This window comes from Ambystoma mexicanum, chromosome 4q (genome assembly GCF_040938575.1).
Source record: "Ambystoma mexicanum isolate Mex_15411 chromosome 4q, UKY_AmexF1_1, whole genome shotgun sequence".
In the NCBI taxonomy this organism is placed as follows: Eukaryota; Metazoa; Chordata; class Amphibia; order Caudata; family Ambystomatidae; genus Ambystoma; species Ambystoma mexicanum.
The window spans coordinates 1037884461-1037906447 of NC_090928.1; the positions used below are offsets into that span (position 1 = coordinate 1037884461).

Below are 21987 nucleotides of genomic sequence, written 5' to 3' on the forward strand. Positions count from 1 at the left end.
AATTCGCCTGTAAACATGGGGACCCCGCTCGCTTTCTTTTCGTCATGACCACCAAAGAATCGGGTGTGGCATGACCCCTAATATATAGGGGATCAGTTGGGGAGGGCCGAAAAAGTCTCTACCCTAGGATTAACAGCTCTGGTTTGAGTGGGTGTCAATAAGGAGGGGGCAATGTGCCTCTTAATGGAATTAAGTAGGGGAATAGCTTGGCTAGCCAGAGGTTTTTATTTTAAAATGTCCGCCACAAAATCTGAGTCTACCACTGCCTCCTGTGTGGCTATCTGGAAGTGCTCACCCGCCTTCCTAAGACTGACATTAAACACCATTTGGTCGTCCACAGGAGAGGCCTGACGCAGAGGAGGAGATGGAGGGTCAAGGCAAATGACATCCAGGTCCGGGGTAGGGGTAGCTGATAGACAAGGTGGTTTCTCATCACCTGGCTGGTCATCTCCCCAATCCGGGGTGTGATCATAAGGATTGTCGTAGGGATCATCCCCCTGTGCATAAGGGTCCAGAGGAACCTCTTCTGGATCAGATAGACCGAAAACGACCTCCTGGAGAGGGTCTGAGGTCCTTTGGAATTTAGTTATTGTAGGTACATCATAAGGGATCTCCTCACGAGGCCTCTTTGGAGGGAACCTCTCTGAGAAATCTACCAATTTTTCTAGCCTGTTCATACAACCCTCAAATTTCTCCCTAATCCATATAGATGACCCAGAGGTGTCTAAAGGGGGGGGGGGGGGGGGGTAGGGGGGGGAGGGCTCCTCTATAGGATCCTGCAGCCTAGAACGTCGAGATTTGTCACTCATTCTTAGACAAAGACTGAGGACTCTCTGTAAAAGTCCTGCCGCTCTTTCGACATTCTTGGACCTATCCCGCCCTTCCAGGCGTCCTGATGGGTCTTTCGACGTATCCTTGTGTTTACTAGCCGTAGAGAATCTTTGCGAGGCTTTAGCTGATGCTCGGCGTTATGGGGAGGTGTTTAGGCTGGGAGGGCAGTTGCGTAGATGCTTTCGGCGCAACTAGAGCTTTAAGCGTAGTTGCGCTCTTGGAAGGCTCGTTGACGGCCTTGAGTGATTTGTGCTGGCGCCCTTACTTACAGGGTGCCCAGACGCATGCCGCTGTCGCAGTTGCGGGGAGGGCTGCCGATCCTGCGAATTGGTGGGTGTCGTTGAGGAACCCGACGCACCCGTTAGCACCTTGGACCGCTTCGACTGAGAGGTCACAGCAGTACCGGGAGTTGAGTATTTAGTCCCAGGTGAAGTGGTTAAGTCCTCGTTGTCAGGGTGCATCTTCCCCATAGCAGGACTTGCGCTGTGCCTATCGGGGGCGGGGATGGACTGCTTGGAGCGAGTCTGCTCCGTCGTAAGGTCAATGGCATTTGTGTCGAAGCCATGGTCGTCGCTATGAGCCTCATTACTTTCGGCGGCTGTGGTTGCGGGGGAGCTACCCTCTTCCTGCGACATCGCAAGGGCCACCCACCGTTTCACACAACGCTCCTGTATGGTCTTAGGACGTAAGACCTTACAGTGCCGACAGGACGCCTCGTCGTGATTGAGGGGGAGACACTTATTGCACCAAGGGTGCTTGTTTTTCCAAGTAAACTTTCCCTTACAGGAATAGCAAAGCTTGAAGGGAGTCCTGTCCATAGCACAGGTAGGCTAGAGCGACGACAATACCAAAGGGGCAAAGAGGGTAGAAGGAAAGACATTCTTAAAAGAAAGGAAACCCCCAGATCCTACTCTCCCTACTGTGCAAGCCGGCCAAAAGGCCCGGCCACGCGGTCGACAGCGTCGAATGGAACGCCAGCCGTCGAATCTGTTCTGTCTTTTGTGGCAAGTCAGCAATCGTCGAAGAGGGGACAAATATTATATAAACGACCAAAGGTCGGGATTTTAACAAATTTGCAATGTAGGTGAGAGCTCCGCATAAGGCGACCAACTAGCTGGCCGGAAAAAAACAATCTGAGGGACCTCGACAGGTGAGTATTTCTGGGTACACTACATGCCACGTTAGGGATAGTGTTACAGACCCACCTATGCAGACGTCCCCTTTCGATGCACGAAAGACTAGATGCAATATTCTGAGTTTACCACTAGATGTCGGACTATAAGCACAGCATGTGATTCTAAGCAGATTAACAAGCATCAGAAAAATATATACAGAAACAATTTCAAAGAAATGAAAATGTTCCTTCCAGAAGCACCATCCAAGATACAGAAAATTAATTTATTTCACACTACCACAACAAAAAAAGTACCTCAGTACTGTAGAACTTTTCATTAAACCTCACTTTAGTAAATGACATACATTACCTATGGTACTCGTATTTCTGGTGCTTGTATATTTTTAGATTCACATGCTGGGCATATAGTCCGACATCTAGTGGTAATTGCAGAATGTTGCATTTTTTTGTACGAAGAACGAAAAGGGACATCGACATGGGCCCGACTGCAACACTGTCCCTAACATGACATGTATCTACCCAAAATCCTTCATGTCGAGGTCCCCCCAGTTCTTTTTGTTCTGCCATGAGGGAGTCTGATGAAATGCGCGAGTGAGTACAGAGAAAAAAGGTGTAAGATGTCTACGTTCCTTCAACTCCAAGAGGGGAGGAAGGTGCGCACATGTGATTCGAAGCAGATGCAAGCAGTAGAAATAAGATTACAGTGAGTCATGTTGATCTTCTGATGCTTGTGAACCTGGTTCGAATCACATGATGTGCAAAGATTATCAAGCAGTACCAGGAGATGGTGGTGGGTTGTGTGAAGGAACTCAGAATCCGACTGAGTGCGTCTAAGCAGTAATGTTGAGCGAAAGTGTGAACAGAACTTCAGGTAGCTGCTTTGCAAATAGAATCTAGAGGAACATTTACAATAAAGGCTACAGTAGAGTGTGCTCTAGGCGTACAGGGTAAATCTCTTGGCAAGAGTAACCATGTGATGTACTTGACAATCCATTTAGATATGGCCAACTTAGAGACAGGTTCCCCTTCTCGACCAGCAGCAACATAGACAAAGATTTGCTTTGTCTTTCTTAGTGGTTTAGTTTTATCAAAGTAATACAACACTGCTCTCCTAACATCCAGTGTATGGAAGCTTATTTCAGCTGTGTCAGTGGAGTTCTGAACGAAAGCTCTAAGTTTGATGGATTGGTTCACATGGAACTTTGAAATTAATTTAGGGGCAAAGCGTGGGTGTGTGTGCAATACCACCATGTCTTTATAAATAGTTACAAATGGGTCTTTGTTATGACAGTTTTTCTGATGTTCAACCAAACTTCATCAAAACCATTCAACTGAGACAATACAAGACTCCACTCTTAATATAAGGCTTTACCACCTGTATCGTAGCCAGAGCAGCCAGGCTTATCTTAGGAGGGAGAGATGGCTATAGAATCAGTACAAATGATATTGTAATACAAATGGTCCAAAGAAACACTGGAACAATATGTATTGTAAAATAAATGATTTAAATACAAGTAGGCCCAGCTAAGTCTTGGGGGAATTAAGCACCATCACATTATATGTAATCACAATTATAAAAACACAACATTGCTTGAAGGTACACAGACCAAAGCATAAACCTTATTTGGAACACCTAACAGTAGTTCTAGGGAAGTCAAACCTTTTCATACGCATTCAGTATAGGTCACACCTACTCGTGGGGAGTAAAAATCAATGGTTACTTTCAGATTATATTCAGTAACTCAAGGGTAGTAGAGCCTACCTGTTGAACCGTAACGCTCAGCAACAAATCTCATAATCAGTCAACTGGACCGTATATGTTTTGTGAATAGTCGAACACTTATTCTAGGTACAATAAAAACCTATAACCACTTTTGTGCTAACACACAGATACGATACTAGATGAGTAAAACCTAAGAATATAATATTCAATTACAGGTGCTTTTCAGATCAGTGAAACACAGATTGAGAAGAGCAGTAACTCTTGGAGGGCAAACAGCTAACTCAAGGTAAGTAAAACCCATATACTTTTTCAAAGAACTATCACCAACTAGAGGCAGGTATAAACCCAAGACTCTTTTTGTGTCAGTCTAAAACAGACCAGGGAAAGCAAAACCCAATGTTGCACTTTATGAATGACAAAGTTATTCTAGGTAGGTAATACCTAATGCAGACTTAATCTAGACAGGCTAACAGCAAGTCAGGAGAAGCAAGACCCAGTTGGGGAGCACTCATACAATTATCCTAACAGGAATAATAAAGTGAAACCAACAGCATTACTTTTGGGAAGAGGCACAACCAAAATCACAGGCGAGTAATATACCCTTACATCTACTTTCTGTTAGAAAGGCGAAACAGTTTCCAAGGAAAGAATGATGTTACATATACTTTTCAGAATAGTGCAACACACATGCAAGATAAATAAGAACGTTTGTAACTGTTCACGCTCATAGTTACAGTTACCAACCAACTCGTTTACAGGCAATTAGCTTTTAAACACGTATTCTCTTTTCTAGGCAAAAGACCCAATCCCTTAAAGGTCTTTTCCCTTATTCTTGGAGCATGAGTGTTCCGAGTGGCAGAAGGGGGTCACTAGGGTCTAGTGTCCTACAGGCCGTGTCAGGATAGGTTCTTAAGTAGCAAATGTCAGAGTTCCTTAGGAAGACTGTTCAAACAGGTGTGTTTTTTACTTTAGAGTTAGTTGAGGGTCCAGGGGCTTCACAGAAGACACCCTAGGAGGATTCCAGGAGTGGGACTGGGTGAAATGAACGAGAGGCCTCCCAATCACAGAAAACACCCCACAACTACATAGGAATCCCAAGAGACTTAAGGTAAATAAATACCAAAGCCAGCACAGTACCTCAGTACAGAAGATTTTGAAGCAGGGCAACTTCAGGATCTGCAGCCAAAAACCCAGTCAGTGGATTCCTTGTTGTGGTGACTGACATTGGAAGGGACTTTGCAGCAGGGATTTTGAACCGAATATTTATATAGCGCATATACACAATGTGTTTCAAAGCGCTTCAGGGCAGGGAGGGAACAAGGGAGAATACAGTGACATTCTTACAAGTCATTGATACATTCAGAATGTGAAATTAACTATTGTAATCAGCATGGCGACATTTCAGATAGTGCAATAGCTTTTGACAAAGATGGGGAGGAGAATGAGATAGACAAGCAGCTACATTACCGACAATTGATGTAGTGCCGGAATTGAATAATAGGTGGGTGGGAGTTGGAGGGGGGGGGGGTGTTGGTGTAAAGGGAGAAAGATAAGAACAAAACAAGCGACTATCATACTAGGCCTGACAACATTTCAGATCGTGCTGGGGCGGGGGGGGGGGGGGGCATTTGATGCCATCATACTAGGTCCGGGACAATTCTGATAAAGTGGCTTGAAACAAGTGAGGGAGGGAGGGAGGAGGGGAGGGGAGGAAAGAGCAGAGAATAAACCAGTGAAAAAGAGCAGAGAAGCAGAGGGTAGGGCAAACAATTGCAGAGGTCAGTAAAACACATTATGTTGCTGGGAACAGAAAATTTGAGCAAGGTTTCAAGATGACGATGAGCACAACATGGTTCAGGGCCACCCTGAGTACAACTTCTAGGGGAGGTCCAGCATGAGAGTTGAGAAGGTGAAGCAACAAAAGTCAATGAGTCCACAAAGTCAAATCCAACGATGGCAACAGGTCGATGATGGTGTATCTATAGTGAAACAATACAACTCCAAAAAGGTGGTTATGGAAAGGGAGGGGGGGGGGAATGGGTAGAAGAATAGATAGGGGGAAAGGCAGGGAAGAAGAGATCAGGCAAAGCAGGGTGGGGGGTGGGGGCAAGCAGGATGAGGGGCCAGAGAAGAAGGGGGAGCAAAACGGACATCAAGGGGGACCGGGGAGGGGGACAGCGTTCCGTGGCAAACAGGGTGGAATACAAGGCCTGCAACACAGGCCTTACATCGAATCTGGCCGGCTCCCGCCTCCTGGTTGGCATGATTGGCTGAAGTAGGAGAGGCCAACCATTGGGAGAGGGAGCCGGCAAGGCAACAACCAAGGCAATCGGGTAATGCGGGCATCCATGTTGGGAAGGAGCCACATACACTGATGGTAAAGTGAAAAACAAGGTGCTGCCCCTATGTTACCCAACTTGGTAAAGTTGAGTGGATTAATAAAACCACAAGATGAGTAAGGCAGGGGTCCTGTGGTGAATATCAGAAGCACACAGCAAGATGGAGCGAAGCTCCCAGTCAGGGCTGCTGAAGCTTACCCATCCACGTGTCGTGTGATCGGCTGCTTTGTGCCAAGCTTTCCATTCTTTTCATGCTGGGTAGCAGAGCGCAGTCAGCTGATTCGTAGCTAAGAGGAGGAATGAAGAAAAAGCTTTGGCGTGCCTGAAATTGAAACGGCTCGGCTCCCACCTCCCGGTTGGCATGATTGGCTGAAGTAGGAGAGGCCAACCAATGGGAGCGGGAGGTGGCCAGGTAACAACAAAGGCAATTGGTCAATGTGGGTGTCCATGTTTGGAAGGTGCCGCATACACTGATGGTAAAGCAAAAACAAGGTGCGGCCCCTGTGTTACCCAATGTGGTAATGGTGAGTGGAATAATAAAACCACATGATGAGTAAGGCAGGGATAACGTGGTGAATATCAGAAGCACACGGAAAGGTGGAGCAAAGCTCCCAGTCAGGGATCACCAGGGAAGGGTCTAGGCAAGGATTTCCTCATGGCTGGATGCTCTGTGGATTTGGCACCTTTTACAGGAGCACAGAAGACAGAATATCGCTGGTCGGATTCTCGTTGTTACAAAGGTCCAGCACTCTGGTGAGGGGACTTTTTGGACTTGATTCGTGTCTCTGGAGACCCAGCAGGATGCTCACGATGTTTCAGCGAGATTTGGAAGACTGTGAACCGCACAATGGCTCAAGGTCCCAGGGTATTGGGGTATTGCAGCCCTGCAAGGTCGCAGCACAGAGTGGAATGGCTCAAGATGCAGGTCTTTGTCAGGCTATGGGGTCCCATCAGGCTGTGTGTCGGTGTCGTCGTTTTTGGTGTCCACAGGTCGATTGGAAGGAAGGGCTACAGAAGGCTCTGTCATGATCCCTGTCCCTAGCTCTCTTAGGCGCCACGCTCATACATGAGGCAGAGGACAGAATTGGTAATGCACTTTGGGCAATATGGATGCCCCCACATAACTCAGTTCCATGAACTGAGCTATGCGGTCTAGCTTTTTGGGTGTGGTTCAACCCAAGGATACCTGGGATACCTGGAGGCTATATAAACCACGCCCGGGCAGAGAAAGGCACTTTGCGTTACTCTGCGCCTGCAGCGTGACACTCCCCGTGTTCGAATCAGTCTCCCGAGGCCTTCGCCTTTCCACCGCATCCCACGTACCTGAAAGACCAAGAAGAACATTAACATCACACTTACTGAGGAGAATCCTGCTTCCATCCATCGTTCCTCCGGTCTAGTGGACAGCATTTCGGCAGCGTCATCTCCCCTTTGGAACGCTGCATCCTGGGAAGAAAAGAACGAAGGGAAAAGACATTAGTAACCATTCTTGTATCCAGATTCCCTAAAACAGCAAGAAGAGTCAAACGCTTACCTGGACTCGAGCCGCTCATGGTAACTTCAGCTCCGGAGCACGCCATCGACCTACAAAGGGAAAAGACAAAACAGGTCAGCACATAAAGGACAAGAAGGCGCTGCACATTGCGCTTTTACTCAGCGCACCTTATTCTCTCAGCCGGCAGCCAAACTGTGACATTGCAGCGGCCTGCAAGGGGCAAAGACATAGGTCAGCACAAGAAAAGCAGACGGCGCCGTGCATCGCACTTTCACTCACCGCTTAGCGCTCGGCTTCCCTAAGCAGCACGACACCATCACCGATCCCCTCCAACACCTAAGGGATGAAGAGGAGACATTAGAGGGGCAAGAGACAAGAAAAGGACAGTTCACCAAGAATCACCAAACCTACCTTGTCGGGCGAGAGTTACAACAAGCCCAGACTCATCGGGCCGCACCAGTGGAGCAACTAGGTCGCGCAGCGCCCACATCAACCGACGCACCCCTGCACCGAAGAGCAGGACAGAGAGCAAATGACAAGAAAACAAGGCCCAGTCCCCAGTCAAACAGATTCCAGGGAAGGGTTTGAGATTGTGAGTGGTCCAAACAGGCTGAATGGCATCCACGTGTTTATCAGGTGAGCGTTACAGCTCAGGTTACACATCAGGCTGTCGACTTGGTCTTCAGCTTCCAGGTTCGGAGTATTTAACAGGAACTAAAGCACAACTTATGCATTCAACAAGGGACTGTCTAGTTGTCCAAGCCCCCACTGGGATTTGTCCCCATTCAGGCAAGGAGGAAGACAAAGGGCTGTGTAGTTATGGACTCCTCCTGCGCTTCCTGCCCTCACAGATAGACTGGAGCCTGGACAGAGAGTCCTGGGGACTCCCGCTGAAGATAAAAATCACACAAAGGAATTTCCCACCCTGAATGTCAAGGGAAGGAAGGAGGAAGGCCAAGAAACACTATAATGGCACCCTTATGTAACTTTACTGCAGCTGTGAACACAGTCCACAGTAGTAAAGGTACACTGATTTAGTAAAAGGTATCACTGCCACCAGTGCCTATGCACAGCATGTGATCTAAGCAGATTCCACAAGCCTCATGAGGCTTAGATCACATACTGTGCATAGGCACTGGTGGCAGTGATACCTTTTACTAAATCAGTGCACCTTTACTACCGCGGATTCTAAGCAGACCAACAAGGATCAACAAGCATTAGAATTGACTTTCCTTACCTTTTCTCTTTGTAGGTCCAGCACACGCCATCTCATGTGGAGTGCTGGGGGGGTTACTTAGTAGCCCCTTTTCCTACTTTCCCCATGTAACATTTTTTGTCAGCCTCACTACTTTAAATGGTTGGTGGCAGTGGTTTAATTTTTTCCCTACCATTGTTGGCTTCTACCGCAGGCTGACCCTCAGCTCCAGTACAGCACCATGGGTGACCATTATATCAAAATGGCCCTGGTCGTCTTTTTTCGCCATTTTCTGATGAGGTCTTTTCTTGGCTTTTACTCTGTGCTTTGAGACAGGTTTGAGCCCTTTGTTTATCTTGCCTTCAGCCCTGAAACTCACACCTGCTCCAGTGCGCCTGGAAGGACAGGAAGTGAGGGAGGGTCCCAAAAATCCCCTGTCCTTTGTCTCTAGGAATGCCTGAATGAAACCTGTCCTGATTGACAGCTGGCTGTCCTAAAAGGACAGCCACCCTGCTGTGTGATTGACAGCCTAGGCTGTGCATGAATGGGAAATCTTGCTTAAAAAGGCAAGGTTCTTGGGACTACAGGCAGAGTCGAGGACTGGAATAAACTTCCAAAGAAGAAACTGTGAAAAGAAGCCTGCTGCAACCTCCTGGACCTTCAATTGCCTGGTAAAGCCCTGCTGCTGTGCTGACCTTTTTCACCTCGACAGAGAAGCTCTGACGAAACAACTTCTCCCCTTGGGTTAGTGGGACCAATTAACCCCAAGACAAACTCCACTTTGGCGAAAACCTTAACTTGCTGTGCTTCTCCGTTGCTGCAGAAGCCCAATGCCAGGGATTGAGTGTCCATAGTCGAGTGCAACGTCTGTCGTGGAAAGAATCTGTCCATAAGTTTCAGGAGCCTCCTAAGGACACTCCAGAAGCAGGAAATCCCGATCCAGACTCCCCTCACCAGAGTGCAGGAGCGAGGGAGCGAGGAAAGTTCAACCGGTGTCCTTCGTTCTGCATTAGTGCTGTTTGCGAAACGCTGAAACCACAAAGTGCCGCTGAAACGAAGACAACCCGTAGCTGGTGAAGCCCTTCCAGAGTACTGCGGCAGGAACCCTACAGAAGTCCTCCCTCTTGTCCCCACGACTGAGGGTCAGGAACCAGGGTCTGCTTGGCTGTAGCAAGAAAGAATCCAGCTCGACCCCTTTCTTTTAACCAAAGGCACTTTTTCAGGCTTGGGGCACTTACCTTCTTGCTAAAGTCGTGCTGCCTCCTTTGAGACTTGCACCTGCTTATTTTTTTAGTTGATTTCAACTCCCTTTACGCAGGCTTAACAGCTTGTGCCCCTACACGTGCTTTTTCTGAACTCTCCAACTTTTTGCAAGCCTTTTATCCAAGAAGTGCATCAGAACTATAGATTGTGTCCAAATGGCTTTGGCTGTCCTGGCTCCCTAAAGGCACTCTTCTAAATCCATTGACTTTGGTATTGCTTACTCCCCATATGTTGTGGCTGGTTAAACACTGCTACTGCTGGGAAAGGCTTATCTAGACTTCATTGGAGGATTCTCTTTCTGAGAAACTGTTCTAACCTTTTTACTTAAGCATATTCAAAGATCATTCACTGGCTTTAATTGATTCTGAAAAGTAATCTCGAAGTGTATTCGCATTGCAACAATCTTTTGTCTTTTTAAATAATGCTTATTTAAAACTGATGTTAAAATATGTATAACTGAAACCTTAGCTACTTGTAGTTATGGATTACATTTGTACAGCTCTACAACTCACATTTACCTCTCTTGAGATAGGCCTGGCTGCTCAGTCACACTACCAACTTGTGTAGTACAGACCTATACCAAAAAGGTGGGTTACCCAATACCAAGCATACAAGTCTTGTGTAGTCTCACACAGTGTGACTGCACCAATTCTTACCCAACAGCGACTACCAGAAAGGCAGAAAATAATCTGGGCGGACCTCGACGCGTGGAGGTCCTCTGGGTACACTACATGTCACCGTTGGGGAGAATTCTTAGAAATGTGCCAATTCCCTTCTACATTAGAGATGCCCAGCTCTTTTGCTGGACTTTTAATTTCTATATGTGAGAGACAGAGAGAGACCTTTATCCCACACTCTAATGTATTTTTCATTGATTTGAACACCGTTTTCTTTTGGTTTTGAAGTCTGACAAACTCCATAGGTATCATCTTTTTACATTGCGACACACAGCACGTTCTGTCAGTGGCACAGGGATGTCTTCCAGATTTCCGAAAGATGTAAATACCTTCTCTTGGATAAACTATTGTTTCCAAGAGCAGTAAAGTGAAATTGACTTTACTTACATTTGTACCTTTCTAGACCCAGCACACACTATCTCACAATAGGGTGCTGGAGGGGTTACTTACATCCCGTTTGTCTACTTTTTCATGGAACATGTTTAGGTTACCCTTTCTACAAATAATGGCTGGTGGCAGTGGCTTACTTTTTACTACCATTGTGTGTTTCTACCACAGGCTGCAATTGCAGCTGCAGTAAAGCATGCATGGGTGCCCATTTGGTCAAAATGGCCCGGTCTTTTTTCCCCCATTTCTTGTTGGAAAGGTAATTATTGAGATTTACCCCGCGCAACAAACCAGGTTTGGTCCCTTTGTTCGTTTTGTCTTTGGCGGGCATCACCAGTGAAACCCACCTCTAGCTCCAGCGTGTCTGGCAGGGCAGGAAGTGAGGGAGGTGCCCGAAACTCCCAGTGCTTAATCCCCTTGGTTACAAGAATACACCCATTACAGGAATGCACCCAAAGTTGATTGGCTAGCTGGAGGACAGCAAGCCTTATGTGTGAGTCACAGGTAGGCTGCTAATGAATGGGAGAAACCGGCACAAAAAGGGGAGGTCTTTTGCTTAGAAGGCAGAGACGACCACTGGACGAAGGAATCCGAAGAAGAACTTGGCAGAGACACCTCCTGCAGCTCCTGGACCATTGGTTGCCCGGTGAAGCCCTGCTGAAGCTCTGAATTCGCCTCAACTCGAGAAGCCCTGCAAAGGACTCCTTCCCTTGAGTTGGTGGGACCAATCGACCCCAAGACTAACTCATCTGGAAATCCTTTCGGAGCTCGGTGTACTTCCATTACTGCTGCAGGATGCGATTGCCAGGGAGAGGAACACCAGAATTGAGTGCGTCATCTTCAAGTTGGACCCAAGCTCCAGGCAAATCCTCCGACTCCCATGAAGCAGGACTGACCAAGCCTGAGCCACCTCAAGTGCTGGACCACAGATGCGAGGCAAGCCCACAAGGTATCCGAGAACCGCAGTGGTACTATTTGCGAGAAGCTGAAACCGTGAAGTGCTGCTGATCTGAAGTTTGCCCATTGCTGCTGCCGACCTTCAAACCGTAGTGCTGGAGTCCCCAGACGTCCTCCCTCTTGTCCCAAGACTCAGGCCCAGGAACAACAGGATCTGCCATACTACAACTGGCACAGAAGCCAGCTGGAACCATTTTGTTCAGACCTAAGGGACTGTAAACTAAGGGGTACTTACCTCTTATTGTGTAACCTAGCTAGCTCTCAGTTGAGACTTGCCTTTACTGAGGATTCCCAGCCTGACGACGGGGAATATTCATGAGCATGTGAATCCATGCCAAACCCCATGCTGGAGAACTACCTTATCTTTGTGGACTGTAACAAAGGGGTCCAAAACAGAAAGAGCCTGTAGTTCGCTAACCCTTCTGATGGAAGCGATAGCCACTAGGAAGGCTGTCTTATAAGTCAGGTCTTTCAGACTTGCTTTATGCATAGGCTCAAAGGGAGCTCCCATGAGCCTGGACATAACCACATTCAGATCCCATCATGGGGCTGGATGAGAGATGGGAGGATAAATCCGCTTAACCCCTTCCATAAAGGCTTTATTTACTGGTACTTTCCACCACAATACTTTTTGTTGTGATGTGGTGTAGGCTGACAGAGCAGCCAGATGAACCTTTAGGGAATTGAAGACTAACCCAGAGTCCAACAGGTGGGTTAGATGCAACACAATGTGTGAGGGTGAGCAATCGATGGGATTGACGCCCTTGGAATTGCACCAGATAACAAAAAGGTTCCCATTTGCTGGCATAGCAATAACGTGTATTAGGTTTTCTCGCTTCCCTGAGTATGTCCATGCATCTCTGAGGGAGTTGCAGGTGTCCAAACTCTATGATCTCAGGAGCCAGGCTGCAAAGTTGAGAGTTTGTGGGCATGGGTGTAGGGTCTCCCCCCTGTCCTGAGACAACATGTTGTACGGGCAGGGCAGCTTAACTGGTGGGGAGAGGGACATTTCCATCAGGTGAGCAAACCAGGGTTGGCGGGCCCACATGGGGGCCACCAGTATCATGGTGACTGGTTCCTGGTGCATCTTGTGCACTATCCTGTTGAGAAGGGGAGTCGGGGGGGGGTGGGGGGGGGAAAGCGTAGACAAATCTCCCCAACCAAGTTATCCAGAGACTGTTCCCCTTGGATCGGTTCTGGCAGTACCTGGAGGCATAATCTTGGCATTGGGCATTCTCCTGAGTAGCAAACAGGTCGATCTTTGGGAAACCCCATTCTGCAAAGACGTTGGATACAATGTCTTTGTGCAGTCGCCACTCGTATTCTTCTGGCAGAGGAAAATCTCTAATGAGCACGTCTGCCAGAAGATTGAGTTCCCCTGGAACATGTTGGGACAACAAAAACATCTTGTGTTTGAGAGCCCATATCCAAATGTTTTGGGACAGCTTGGATAGCCCTGGAGAGTGAGTGCCCCCCCTGTTTGTTCAGGTAATACATTGCAGTAGTGCTGTCGGTTAGGATCAGCACTGTCTTCCCTTGTAGTTGCACCTGAAAGGCTTTCAATGCTTTGAATACTGCTAGAAGCTCCAGTAAGTTTATATGGTTGGACGCTACTTGAGGGGACCACACTCCGTGTGCTGTCTGCTGAAGCAGTTGAGCCTCCCACCCCGTGAGAGATGCGTCTGTCGTGAGAGTGGCTTCCACTGCAGGGGTGGTGAAGGTCTTCCCCTTCAAGAGGTTTTCTCTTGACCACCACTGCAGAGAGAACGAGGGCTGGCGAGACAACTAACAGATCTTCCCATTGTCCGCTGGCCTGACACCACTGGCTGTTGAGCCACTCTTGCATGGGAAACATGCGCAGCCAAGCGTGGGGAACCAAGTATATGCATCACTACAATTCCCTGATCACGCCTTCTTCTGAGGCGGCCGTGCTAGGCGGTGCGGTCTGACGCAGCGTGCTCTAGCGTAGGGTCCTTTCCTCTGACCCGGATGGTGCGGAAGCGGTACGGGGGAGCAGACCGCGGCAAGCAGACCGCAGCGAGTTACAAACTTCACCCGGCCGCGGGTGGCTTACCTGCCTTGCGGATGGTTGCTCTTGCGGCTGGCTCCTCTTCTCCACGCGTTCCTGCTAATTTCCGGGCGGCACTGCAGTGGGCAGCGAGAGCGGACACAGCGTTGCAGCTGCCGGTTGCGGTCTAAGTTTTCTTCGGGCTGTGTCCTCAGGAGAGGGGCTGTCAGGGGTAAGCACTCTGTGGTCCTTTTACCTCTGCACCGCTCGGTGCTGCGATAGACGGCATTAGACTGTGCCGACATTCTTTTTATTAAAATGCCTACCACAAGATCACAATCCATGCCCATGCCGCCTAATGGCTCCATGAACCTAGATTTGGCCCTCAAATCCCCTACCATGGTTAGTCATGGACAGGGGCTTTCATCTGTATGCATTCCTGCCTCCATTCCCGCCTCTATTCCTGCCTCCATCTCTGGGTTAGGGACTGATTGCAGACAGTGTGCGGCCTCGAGCAATACGGCTGCTCCCATACAGGTAATACATCGGGCTCCCCAAAGGAGGGATAATAGATTTTCAGAAGTTTTAGCCTTAAGTGCCGCGAGAAGACTGAAATTGCAGCAAGAACATCTTCTGCTCACTAATATACTACATAGCAATGAGGTTCCCAGGAGCGCCGATAGCTTCACCTGCTCCTCTACGGGCTCCTCCATACAACCTCAGCCAATGGTCTATTCCCCTTACAATGCACATCTGGGGGTTAAGGGGGAGTTGTTCAAAGATAGTGGAGCTACACCAGAAAGCTCAGGCCCCTTAGGCCATCATTTTCCTCGAGATCAGCCGGCTGAGTTAGCAGCAGCCAGAGCTGTGAAGGAGTTGGTTGAGCCCAAAGCCATAGCCAATTGGCTATGCTTTAAGGATAACATGTTACGGGATCTAGCCATCTGTTCGAACTTTGGGGAATTTTATTCCTGGGTAGACACTGTTTCGTCAAATATGTCTGTGCCCTTATCGTCATATCTACAGAAGTCCTCTCAGGTGAAGTTTACTAGAGAGGAAAAGGCCTCCCAAACGTCCATGCTTGAGAACAGAGTTCATACAGACTCTCAAACAGAGCCGATTGACCTCACTCAAAGGAGGGACATCTGGGCAATTCAAGACAACTCTGTTCATTCCTTGTCAAATGACTACAGTATCACAAGAGTAGACCACCTCTCCTGAAGCCCAGGCGACTCATGGCTCCCCTTCCATTTAAGGACATTCGCCAGAGAAAATCCACCATGCCCGAAATTGCGGATTCCAACATGAGGAGTTTCGCATTGGACCCAAGAAACATCGTTCTAATCAATGTGGACAAGCCGAAGCAAGTGGAATCCAGGGAGTCACTAAAAAATAAAGTTCTAGCATGGCTTAATAATAAAGTGGGACCCAATTGTATAAGGGCGCAGGACCTCAAAGTTCTTCGGAGACTACAGATCAGCAACTGGTGCAAGACAGATAACACTGACTATCATTATTGGTTGTGGGTCCAGTAGTTTGCCCTCTTTTATAAACAGTCTCACCAATGTACAGGACACGTCTGCCTTCACAAAAGTGCGAATAGTGTTAAATTAACCATCCTCTTTTCTTTACGATGTTTTCCTTCTTCCATGGGAATGGCCTAGTGGCCCCCTTGTCCGTACATGTTTTCAGAGCTTAATGTTTGTTCTTGTTATACTCATTATGTAACTTTGTTGTTTTGTCAGCGCCTATAAGCCTTAGGGTACCTTGTGCGCGGTATAAATCAATAAACAAACATAAAAATCACGCCATCATCCGTAGCAAACGCATGGCTTTGCGTACTATCACCTCGACTGGCTACATATAGAGGAATCTGAGAGAGCATGTTCTGAACCATCTCGCTGGAGGGGAAGACCAGACTGTCTTCCGTCCGAATTAGCGCTCCCAGAAATTGTTTTACTTGGCTGGGGACTAAACTGGATTTCTTTTCGTTGATTGAAAAACCCAGGCTGAAGAGGAGATCTACTGTTTTTTGGGTGTTCGATAAACAAGTGTCGAACAAGTCCCCCGTGATGAGCCAGTCGTTGAGGTAAGGGTAAACTGGGACTGATGGTCTGCGCAGGTGTGCTGCTGCCACTGCCAGGACTTTGGTAAACACTCTTGGCGCTGAGGCGATGCCGAAAGGGAGTACCTTGAACTGGTAGTGTTTGTCATGAATCATGAACCTTAGGTATTTTCTGTGCGCTGGCAACATTGAAATATGAAAGTATGCATCTTTCATATCCAATGTTGCCATGAGGTCCCCCTGTTTCAGCAATGGGATCACCTCCTGCAGTGTTACCATGTGAAACTTCTGGGGTTTTATGAACTTGTTCGCTGGGCACATGTCTAGAACAGGACGCATGGCGAGATCCTTTTTGGGTACAAGGAAGTACACTGAATGATACCCTTGTTTACCTGAAGAATCGGGACGGCTTCTATGGCGTCCTTTCCCAGCAGAGCTTCCACCTCTTAGATCAGGATCTGCAGATGGTCCAGTGAATGGCGCCGTGATCGCGGCGGTCTGAACTATGGAGGTCGGGTGAATTCCACGCAATAACCATGGGCGACCATCTTTAGGACCCACTGGTCTGAAGTTATCCCCTCCCATGCCTTGAGGAAAGATGTTAATCGCCCCCCGACCGGGGAGACATGGGAGGGGACCTGAACTTGGTGGTCATTTCTGACCAGAGGCTTCTCTGGGATTGGTGCCTCTTACTCTACCCTCGCTGCGTTTCTGACCCCTTTGGGGATAGTAAGTAGGGCTTCTAGATGTTTGGTTCGTGTTGGAGTTACCCGTGCCGTAGTTGTTTTGGCTGGCACGGGTTTGTCCTCGAAAGGACCGCCGAGAATTATTGCCCCTCTGGGAGGAGGGTTTTTGCGTAATCTGGTGCAAAGACCTTATAGTCTTGTGCTCCTTCTTGGCCGTCTCCAACGCTTCATCCACTGCTTTCCCGAAGAGGTTAGTCTCCTCAATGGGTTTATTAATAAGGGAGGCCTGAGTCTCAGGTCTGAAGCCCGATGTCCGTAGCCATTCGTGTCTTTTTAGAAGAGTGCCTTGCGCAAGAGACCTGCCTGCTGTTTCTGCAGTGTCCGGGGTGTTCTTGACCACATTTTGATTAACCAGTTTTCCCTCCGAAACAATGGCGAGAAGCTTTGTTCTGGTGGGTTCAGGAAACTCCTGGAGGCCTTCTTGGAGTAAGTTCCATTGGGCATCAGCATAGCTTGCTAATAGGTTAGTATTATTAGCAACCCGAATGGTGTATGCAGCTGCTGATGTGACACGTTTGCCCAGGGCATAAACCTCTTAGACTCCTTGGCCAGCGGTGATTCTCCCGTGGCAAGGGGTACCCCTGCCCTCTTTCGAGTGGTCGTCACAACCAGCGAGTCAGGTATGGCGTGCCTTTTGATATACAGAGGGACTGTAGGAGAAGGTCGAAATAATTTTTCGAGACTTGGGTTCACTGCCCATGTCTGAGCAGGTGTAACCAAAGATGGGGCTACCTGTCTCCGATCAGAGTTAAGGAGGGGGATGGATTTACTTGCTGGAGGTTTTTCTTTGATAATATCCTCCACAAAATCCTGCTCCGTTACTGCCTCTTGGGTGGCAATCTTGAAATATTCTGCCAATTTTTTTCAACATGGAGTTTAAAGCCATTTGGTCATCCACAGGGGAGGCCTGTCGAGCCGGGGTGGATGGAGGAGAGTCCAGGATTGCAATATCAGTATCTTGATCTTGTGTTCAAGGGTTTTCATCTTCCTACTGGGTCTCCTCCCAGGTGATCCTTCTAATAGTTTGAGAAAGGACACTTCCTCTTCCTCATAGATATCTCTACAAGTATCCATACGGACCAAGTCTTCTTGTTGGGAAACCTGAGGCTGGTCTACCTGAACTTGAAGGTTAGGGTCTACCCAGGTTTTTTTCGTGGGCGGATGATCTGAAGAGGCGATGATCCGCTCCAGCCGATCCATACAACCCTCAAACTTTTCTGTAGTCCATTTAGAGGACCCGAACAGGCCGGCATTAGAAGTGTCATTCTCTGCTCTTTGGCGTCGGCGGGAACCTCTAAGGGTGTCGGAGAGCGTCTCCTGACTATCTACCTAAGTCCCATCGGAATATGGAACATAATCCGCCAGAAACTTTCCCGCAGATTGACCCATAATCTTTGGCGGGACCGGGATAAGACCCACCGCCGCCGCGATCCATCCAATGCTACTTTGAATAGACGCTGAATCGTCGAGAGACAAAGAAAGAACGTCCGTGCCACCAGGGGTTACAGCAGATGGGTTTCTGGGTAGATGCCTAGTCGTAACTTTGGCGCCTATAGAGGCCTTGTGACCCGTCGAAACGTCGGGTTCCTGACTTTCGTCCTGTGTAAGATTACGAGTAGCGCCCTTAGTCTTTTTCGATTGCCCAGTCGCCATGCGCTGCTGCGAATGCGGGGAAGGCCTTGGATCAGAGCAATCCGTGGGAACCAGTGAAGATTTCGGCAGCCCCGTTAGCGCTTTCGCCTTTTTCGACGCAACCGTCGAAATTGGCGTAGGGGTTGTGTGCTTAGTGTTGCAGTGCGATTGTACGCCCCTGTCGCCGGGTGTGGTCCCTGTAGCAAGACCAGAGTCGAGCTTGGAAGGGTCAGGGAGGTGCGTGGCGGACCTAGAAATGTCCGCCTCAAGGTCTATAACCTATGCATTGGACGTTTGGTCATCCGAAGTACCCCCGTCACTTTCGGCTGGTGTGGCGGTGGGGTAGGGTGGCTCCACGCGTGACATGCCCTACGTGGCCCTCCGCTTTACACGGCGCTCCTTAAGGGTCTTGGGCCGAAGGAGTTTGCACGCCGCACACTGCTTCTCGTCGTGCTCTAGGGGGAGACTAGCGTTACATGTTCTGTGCTCATCTTTCCAAGGATATCTGACCCTACACTTAGGGCAGAACCTAAAAGGAGTCCTTTCCATAGCAAAAGAGAAAGAGGACCAGACCGAAAGGGAAAAGAGGGGAAAGGAGGAAAGACATACTAAAACAATATGACCACCCCGACCCCACTTTCTCTACTATATAGGGCGGCCAGAGGGCCCGACCACGCGGAAAATCTGCCCGCCGGATCTTAGGCGGCGAAATCCACAGCCGAGACGTATCCCCCGTAGCCTTAGTCTAAGATGTTCTTGTTGGGCGAAGTGACTTAACGGGGAATAAACCGACAATTCGGTAAGATAAACAATGTCTCTAATAAGAGCTCCGCTATAGGGCGACCAGTTATCTGGGTGGAAAAAAACAATCTGAGGGACCTCGCCGCTTGAGGGATTTTGGGTACTACACACGTTACGATAGGGATAGTGTTACAGACACGCTTATGCCGACGTCCCCTTTCGGTCCCCGAAAGACAAGATGCAATACTCTGCGGTTACCACTGGATGTCGGACCATATGCACAGCATGTGATTCTAAGCAGATTAACCAGCATCAGAAAAGTTTTTTCTATCATAGATTATCCAGAAAGGGGGTACGTTTAGCTTACCAGTAGATGGAGCAATAAATTCCCCTCTGCAGATCAATGTTGCTGCTTGCGAGTGTTACCATGCTGGGAGACACTGCATTCAATATCATAGAAACGCTTGCTTTATCCGTGTCCTTATGTTGGTGCAAGAAGCAAAGTAATGTATAGACTGTGCATTTATCCTTTTATCAATTCACTGGTGGGGGCCATCTGGGGGGAAACTTAACTATTATGTGTGGTCAGGTTGCTACCAGTGACCATAAGAGCGTGCTCTATGTATTTAAAAACTTTGAGATGAAAAAATGTGATTCTACTCCTGGTTCTCTCGTGTTACAACCTCCAAAGTGAACCCTCCTATTATGAGGACTAAGCAGATCAATAAGGTCTGAGCAAATCGACGCAGGACAATCAATGCACCTTCTCACTGAGAACCGTAGTGTGGGTAGACAGACGAAGTATCCAAGGTTGCTCTTATTTAAAGAGATGATTAACTCATGGAGAAGTTATTCAGGTCAGGTTTAAGTGGGTCAATAACGAACCAGGTCAATTAGTACCCAGCGAGGGTCAAAGCTCATTAACAAGCAAGCTCATTGGCTGTCGCCCAGGCCTTACCTTGTCAAGAAGGCTCTGAAGCCTCTACTTCACCGCTACAGCGCAGAGGTTTCTTCCGTGACTGGCCGCCCTGGGCTTCCAACTATGGCCCCAGGGGCATTACACGACCGGTAATGGCCCCCCTACGAGGGTCATATTGCCTAGGTGTTCCACCAGTGGGGCTTGTACAGGTCTATTCTGAATCTTGCATCTGTTCTTAGAGATGTGTACAAAAATAGGTCTGATGGACATCCCTATGCACATTTCATGGGCAATCGATTAGATGGATCACATGCTTCGAGTGAACCTTTTTGTAAAAGGGCAGGCTGCACAATTGTCACATGGATGGTGACCAATCACTGGATCTACCGGAAGGTTCCAACAGCTAGTAATGGTGTTTTCAATATGTTGTGGCTGATGCTTTGTGTGAGCAACTTTGTCTATAATGTGTCCCTTCTTTAATGCAAATCGAGGGAGTCTTGTTGTACCACTACATGGCAATACTAAACGCCAGTCTTTTTTGATCACTCGTTTGATGTTGGTATGTTCAGAAAACGTGGTCACACAGACAATCCTGCATCTCTTATTGGCTTGTTTTTGGGTGTCAAAAGGGTTGATCAATTAGTAAACCATGCTATCTTTGCTAACGCCATAACAATTTAGAAGGGTAACCCCTATGTTGTAACCTGTAAATGAGAACATTTGTAAGTACAGTCGCGCCAGATCCTAAGAAATTGACTATAGGGAAGATTAAGTGCTTTGGGATGATAGCTAGAGTAAAGGAGAATGTAATTTCGAACGGTCCGTTTGATAGTTTAGTAAAAAGGAAGCATTCCTTGTGTGTGATGTCATTGAGAAAGGGTAGTTCATACTGATGAGACAACATAGTAAATTGAAGGATAGGGTTACAACCATTCAACTAATTTATAAATTCTAAGAGGGTGGTCTTACTTCCACTCGAAATAAAATAAATCTCATCGATGTAGCGACAGGAAGAAGGCCAAATAATAATATGGCCAAAGAAGCAAGCGGAAATCTCGTGGCAGTCATTTTAGCGCACTAGCACATTTAGTAGCCACACGCATTTAAGTGCCAAAAAGGTTTCTGCTGCCACCAGCTTGTCTTTAGGTACATATAAAAGTAACCAAATCCCATTTGTAAAAAGCTATGGCGTTACAAAAATAGCCCCATTGCACTGCACTGTATGGTGCTGTGTGCAATGTTAAAAAGTATGCCAATTTAAAAGGTAAACAGTTTCCCCGTTCTGATAGTCTCAAGGACTGATAAGTTTCCCCATAACAATGAGCAAAAAGAAAGGGAAGGGAAGGAGAAGGCTTTACTTCTCTTCTTAAAAAGTCAGGACAGGATAAAAATAGAGCTAAAAGAAAAGGGTTTCGTAGGAAACAATGGAGGGAAAGTTGCAAAAAAAAGAAATATTTCCCCACAACCATTGGCTGCTCGGTGAGTAGAACTTCATTCATTCTGAAAAGCAATCTAGCAGGCAGAGGCAGACATTCCTGCTGGTAAAAAGCTGTGGTTATCAAGGAGGAATCATCTGTTCTTTTTGGAAGTAGTAAGATACACAAACCTTTGTGAGGCCTGCCAAGGAGACCCGGTAGCACCCAGAAGGAATTGCTCTGAGCAGCAGGCATTGTCCAGATATATGGGGACCTTGGAAAACTACCCAGGAAAACAGGAACCTCGGTCTAAGAAATGTGTGGAACTCAAGAGACTAGGTCCAATAAATAACAGACATTGCGATTGGAATTAGTGATAGGGAACAAAGCAGTGGGCATCATTCGGGAGCTCTGAAACACCACTAGCTTAATTCTCTACTCTGATTGGTTTTCTCCACA

General features: G+C 47.8%; 1 protein-coding gene across 2 annotated transcripts in view; it reads right to left on the reverse strand.

Moving 5' to 3' along the window:
- The window catches only part of EPRS1 (glutamyl-prolyl-tRNA synthetase 1), a 1308133-nt gene that overhangs the window by 1078467 nt on the left and 207679 nt on the right, over positions 1-21987 (reverse strand). The window lies entirely within an intron of this gene.